Below are 7101 nucleotides of genomic sequence, written 5' to 3'. Positions count from 1 at the left end.
CAATTGGTCTGAAGATGTTGTTAAGGAAAGGAGCCAAGCTTCCCATCTTAAAAGCAAAATGTTGTATGACACAAAGCATAAGGTAAAAGATGTTAGCTTGGTTATTGGTCAATGGGTAAGGGTCAAGAAACCTGGTAAGCCTTCCAAGGAGGAAAGTAGTTTTTATGAACCTATGCAAATTGTTGAAGTTTTAAACAATTCTGTTTGTCTTTCTGATGGACGTGTTTGGAACCTCAAAAGGATTGCCAGATGTCCTCCTCCTCTGGTTGTTCCTTCTTGTCAAGCTTCTTCTCAGGGGTCTTCTGATTTGTTTGACCTAGAGGATTTGTTTTGTCCCAAGTCTTCTGATGCTTTCCAGACGTCTAACACTCCCTGTTGTCCAGTTTCAGACATTTCTGGCCAGATTTCCTCTGATTTGGGTGCTTCTTCTGCTTCCTCTTCTGCATGTGATGGTGAGGTACATGTTTTCAGAAACCCTAGGCGTGAGAAAAAGCCTCCTGTGTGGTTAGCAGATTACATTTCTGAAAATTTTCCTTTGTAATGTTTTTTTTGTTGTTGTTTTGATGGGGGGTGGTGTTGGGCACGTGTTATAACTTTATTTTCTTTAATGTTCAAAGGGGGATGTGTTATGTTGTGTAATACTGGTATGTTGCTTTTACAATGTTCATTCCACATTCTACTTAGAGTGTTTCTATGAGTTCTATTCTAATGTGTTCAGTTACTCCTGACTGCTAACCTGTCTGGCTGTGTACCTGCTCTGCTATTGCATTAAATCCACTTTTCTACTTAATTGATGTGTGCTTCATCAATTTAACAGCTCTCGATAGCGAGGAGGGACACCCGGTTGCAAAGGAATGCTGGTACTTGCAGTCAATCAGACTAGTCAAAGGACAAAGTGTTTTGTTTTTCTGAATCTGTGGGCGTACCGCTGGCACTGCATGTAACGAATTACACCAGTGTCTATTTTATATAGTCTCGTGCGGTACAAGACAAATGGTGAGTAACAGAATCATCCGAGGGCTATCCCCTCGTTTGTTGCGGCAATGCGAGCTTACTATTCTTCCATTAGTGGGCGTAATTCAGAGCTGTCTGAGGGTGATTTGGCTCACAGTGAAAATATTTTACCATCTAACATTAGAACCTTGTTACCAGCCATTATTTGCCGCATGCTCGAAAAACAAGGAAGGTGACTTAATTGCATTTCTCCACAGCTATCCACATAAGACTTGGACAAAACCACAACATCTACCGCATACATCGTTGTAAAAAATGTTTAAAGCTATGACATTGCTAATGCAGACTTTAGCATATTAACATTCGGGCACAACACAGTGTATGACACATCAATCGATGTGGAGAAGATGGATATTGACACATTTCAAAAGTGTAAACATAGGTGTTTCTATCTGCACACCTCTTAAATGCATATCTACATCTAACATAGACAGTGTTCAGACAACATATCAGAATGTATTTGTTTTTTGCATTAAGGGGGGAAAAACGAATTGCATCAATTATAACGAATTACCACTAAAGAAAAGCAAAGACCACTCATCAAGGCTTGAGGACAATATCATAAATGGGAAATCGTAATATGACTATGATCAAAGCAGCACGGCTAGGGCTCGAAACAGAAAAATGAGTAAACGGATCACAGATTGCCAAGTACGGACATTTCATTCAGGCCAGAGTTTGCAGTGTCAAATTTCAAAATCAGATAAGCCTCCTTCTGAGAAAGGCGTACATCGGATCCCCACTGCCACCTCTAATGACCGCGAGTACCGTCCATCTTAGTTCATTGGCTGAGTGTTTGAACTTTATAAAGTGAGAGACCAATGGAGCTGTTAGAGTTTTATTGTTTATTCTCAATCTGTGTTGAATAATTCGTTGGCGGACCTCCTGGGTGGTCTTCCCGATGTACACCATTTTGCAAGGACATTAAATGGTGTACACAGTATTTTTGGTCTTGCAGTTCGTATGTTCATCATGTCTCCAGTATTTATTGCCATCTGTGAATAGGGACCCTTCCATCGTGAGGTCACAAACTGTGCATGTCCCACGTCGGAATCCAGGAGAAGGCACTGGAATGGATCATCTCCTTCCTCGACGGAAGAACACAGAGAGTCCGTCTACCACTGTACAAGTCAGAGGCCACCGAAGTCATCTGCGGCGTCCCTCAAGGATCCTCGCTGAGCCCCACCCTCTTCAACGTATACATGAGCCCCCTCGCAGCCATCGCACACCAACACAACCTCAACATCATCTCCTACGCTGAGGACACCCAGCTGATCCTCTCCCTGACCAACGACCCCGCCGCCGCCAGAGCCAACCTTCACGAAGGGATGAAAGACGTAGCCGAGTGGATGACGACCAGCCGCCTGAAACTGAACTCAGACAAGACGGAAGTCCTCATCCTGGGTTCCTCGCCCTCCGCCTGGGACGACTCCTGGTGGCCTCCTGCCCTGGGCAGCGCACCCAAACCGACAGACCACGCACGCAACCTGGGCTTCATCTTGGACTCCTCCCTCACCATGACCAGACAAGTCAACGCCGTCTCCTCGTCATGCTTCAACATCCTGCGCATGCTACGGAAGATCTTCCGGTGGATCCCCACCGAGACAAGGAAGACGGTCACCAATGGTACTGATTTGCAAAACCAACATAATAGTAATTACAGATGTGCTCGTGCATCCGTGTTCATTGTGGTAACTCTTTTAGTTCACTCCACAGGTGCAAGTATCACAAACTGGTTAAGGAACAAAATTTGCAACATGCATATCATTGCTGAATTGCTAATCAAAGCCTACTACTTGCCACATATATTTCTTATTACAAGTAATGTAAGGCTGCAATATAACTATACTCTATGCAGTCTAGATCATGTCACCTTTGCTTTTTAACTGGAGAACAGGAACTATGCTGAATTGGGTTTAGATTTCTGAACCAATGTATACACCCTGGGGCCGCATTTATGAGAAGGTAGCGAAGTGCACTGCCGCCAGTCACCTTGCTGTGCTGCACTACGTGACAGGAAAAGGGCACAAATGCACTGTATTTAAGGCAATATGGCACACTCCTGTCCTTTCCCTTGCACTAGTGCAATTTTGGCAGCCTAGCACCAACGCATCATGGTGCAAGGGTGCCTGTGCTTCATGCAGGATTGTTTTTGTGCAGGAAGGATAACGTTCCAGCAAAAAAAAAAACAATCCTGGGAGGCATATTCCCCTTTCTATGTGTTCTGCAGAACACAGCACAAATGGAAATATTTCTCCTCATTACCCCAACCCTGGGAAGGTGTATATTTGTGGTGCATCCCCAGGTTTATGAGGAGGGCTCCTGTGTCATCTCTGGGAGCACTTGTGACAGCTGTTATTGGGAGACATGCTTGGGTGCCCTGCATGAGCTGCAGAATTTGGAGGTGTTTCAGACAGAAGAGTTCACAAAAGTCATGTGCCTGGAAGAAGATACATGTGCCTCACATCTTGTCAAATTGTGGCAACTTGCATTCTAGTTTGGCAGTTAACATTTCCATTTGTGTTTGTACAGTCAGTCTTTGTGGGTAGGACTTTGATCGGTGCCCCATTTTAAGGTGATTTCCTGTATAGAGTGCCATTGTGATTGCCTTGCCTTTACTGGAGCACATGGGGTAGGTTAGTGCATCTGGTAAACCTAGGAGTATGTAGGTGGGAAGGAATGGCAAGCATATATCAAACTTTTCATTGATGTCTATGTGCATCACTTCCCTGTATCATTTAAATCTGGGACAGCGCCACAGCAGGTGTGTCAAGGTACTGGTTTAGCTGTAGTTACGCCAGCAGATGTTCATTTTGCTATCCGTGTAGGGTATAATACTAATATTGCATGACTTTAAGTAGTTCTTCCTGGCCTATGGCACTGCAAGAATATATTGTCGGTGCTTTTTCAGAAGTCAGGGAAGCTTTCAGATTTAGCTCTGTTCCATAAAGCACCATTGTCTCACCAAGAGTGGCCTGTTCCACTCCATCATGTAGTATTGTTGCTCTGAATTGTAATAGGGGGTGAGGTGGGGGATTCCCAGGCCACCCTCTGCCATGTGCAGGAGGACTCTCCTACAGTGAATGTTCAGCCTTTTGCCTCCACATATGTAGGTCTCTATCATGTAATGCAGTCTACAAAGGTAGTGTGGTGGTGGGGTGAGCGTTAGAGTCTGCATGAAATATAGAATCTTGGGAAGAATGACCATTTCTACAGCAGCTTTAAGACCTGACCAGGATAGCCCCTACTTATCCAGGACTTTAATTCAGACTGCAATATGCTTAAGAGGTCAGCATAGTTGCATTATATTGCTTCCCCAGGGTTTCGCAAATTATAACTCCTAAGTAGGGGATTCAGGAGTCAGCCCATGGAGAGGAGAATTGATGTTCAAGGTGGAACCTACCTTAATGCAAGATTGAAAGACTGAGGGCCTTTGACTTCTGTATTTTATATTAAATCTGGCTACTGAGTTGAAGTGATCCAGTTTCCTCAGCAGGGCAGGTAGGGATGAAAGAGGTTTTGTAAGTGTCACCATAATGTCATTGGGGTATGGTGCAATCTTGTTTTGGTTCTCAAAGGCGTTGTTTGACACAACCTTGCATTCCTAAACCATGCATACCTTAACCATGTGGACTTCACAATGACCACATCTTTACCACGCACGCCTTTACCATGCTTGCCTTTACAATGAATTTTGTTGGAAAGGCATGATTGATAAAGGTATATGTGTGGTGAGATCCCACTACACCCACCCTTGCCCTGAGCCCTAAAATTCGGCTATCCTGCATTGTAATCTACCTCCCACAGACCTATGAACTATCCCGACTCTTTAACCTGAGCCCTAAAACCAGACCGTCCTAGCCCAAAAAAACGACCCGACCCCAGCACCCCCACCATGAGCCGTAAAAACAGCCTATACCTCCTGTCCTGAGCCCTAAAATTCAGCTCACTTCTCTAAAAATGACCCCGACCTCAGCACACCCACCCTGAGCCCTAAAAACTGTCCCAGTCCTAAAACCTGCATCCCAGCCCTTACAACCGCCCCATCCCCCGCCCTGAGCCTTAAAATTCAGACCCCTACCCTAAAAACTACCCCAATCCCAGTACCCTCACCCAAACTCTGAAAACTGCCCTAGCCCTGAAACCTACCCCTTTCTGTCCCCGCCCTGAGCCCTAAAATGCAGCCTACTGCCCTAAAAACTACCCCAAGCCCAGCACCCCTGCCCTGAGCCCTGAAAACTGCCCAACCCCAAAATCCCACCCCTACCTCCCTTCAGCTCAAGCCCAACTTACCAAGCCGTGTCCTGGTCCTTCTTCCTAACGCAATGCTCCTGGTTCTCCTCTACTTCCATCTGCTCACAGTGAGTAAGGCAAGCGTTGTAAAAGCTGTGTACTGCCCAAAGGTGATCCCTTTAATTTAGGAGGCAGCTTTAATTCTATCTGTGGGTGGATCCATGTATAGCACAAAAAAGAGGGGTGAGAGAGGGCATCCCTACCTCATTCCTCTGCTGATTGAGAAGGCATGTGAGGTCAGGCCTATTGACTCTCTCTCGAGTTGTGGGATTGGTGGAGCTTCATTTCACACCATGTGTGATAATGCAAGCCCTCGCCCTTGAGTATCTGCCAAAGGAATGATCAGTGTAGTTTGTAAAATGCTTTTTTGGCGTCACGTGACTCAAGGAGTGCTGGGGTCTGCGAGCAGTAGGCTTAATCTATGAGGTGTAGCAGGTGCTTGGTGTTGTCGCTGCAGCTCATCTCAAATATAAATCCTGCCTGGCCTGGGTAAATAAATCACTGCATGAGCAGGTTTAGGTGCGAGGCGGAGACGCCTGTAAATAAATTGGCATTTACATTCCAGAGTGAGATGGGGTATTATGATGAGTACAGTGTAGGTTTCTTCCTGGATTTGGGTATCACAGTGACTACCGCCTCTCATGGTGTCAGTAAGGGACCCCGTTTAGGCTAAGGAGTTATAGAGGAGTGTAAGGCGTGGGCCCAGCTGTGCAGCAAATGCTTTACAAAAGCTTGGGCTAAAGCCATCAAGCCCTGGGCTTTTCTGGGTTGTATTTAGGATTGTGATTCTGTCTTTAGGAGAAGCGTTACATGCGTTAAATCTGGCTAGAGGCGAGTATGAACTGATGAGCAAAAACCCAAATACAGACTTTGAAATGATTCCAAATGCCTGAGATGGGGCATAGCCTTGCCATGGGAACAATCCCTCTGTCTTTTGCTCCCCTTTCGATGTATGTCCTTTTGTGATGGACTATGGAACCTGGTGTGCACACTGTTTCACGAGCCGTGAAGATCTTGAAGAAAGCTTACATTTGTATTTATTTTCAAAATGTTCTTTCAATAAATGTTCCTTTTTCATATCTCGTTATTCCAGAGATCTTATTTCTTTATTCTATTCATTTGTGCAAACTTCGAGTGTGAAAACTTGGCTTCATTAAAACATTAAAAAAATTAAAGAGCCCTGAGTTCAGGTTCCTCCCCTAGGAGTCTTGCTCTCTCAGTTCTTATCAACACCCGCTATGTCCACAGGCACGCCGTGGAACTCTGGGACCTGCTCGACGCCACAGCACCGAACATCGCCTTCCTCACCGAAACCTGGATGAACGCCTCCTCAGCGCCCGACATCGCCATAGCCATCCCGCACGGATACAAGATCATCCGGAAGGACCGCGTCAACCAGACGGAAGGAGGCATCGCCATCGTACACAAGAACACCATCCGCATCTCGACTAACTCCGACGAAACCTTCACCGCCTCCGAACACCTGCACTTCCAGATACCCACTGATCCCAAGACCACCCTCCGAGGCACCCTCATCTACCGACCACCGGGACCACGCACGTAATTCAGCGAAGACATCGCAGACTTCATCAGCCCGCACACCCTTCCCTCCGCCGACTACATCCTCCTAGGGGACCTCAACTTCCATCTGGAGAACAACAACGACCGAAACACCACTGCCCTGCTGGACAACCTCGCCAACCTCGGACTCAAGCAACTGGTGAACACCCCCACCCACTACGCCGGACACACGCTTGACCCCGTCTTCTCATCCAGCAAGCACATCTCCTTCAG

This window comes from Lissotriton vulgaris, chromosome 7 (assembly GCF_964263255.1).
Source record: "Lissotriton vulgaris chromosome 7, aLisVul1.2, whole genome shotgun sequence".
Taxonomy (NCBI): domain Eukaryota; kingdom Metazoa; phylum Chordata; class Amphibia; order Caudata; family Salamandridae; genus Lissotriton; species Lissotriton vulgaris.
Note: the sequence above shows the minus strand (reverse complement) of the source record.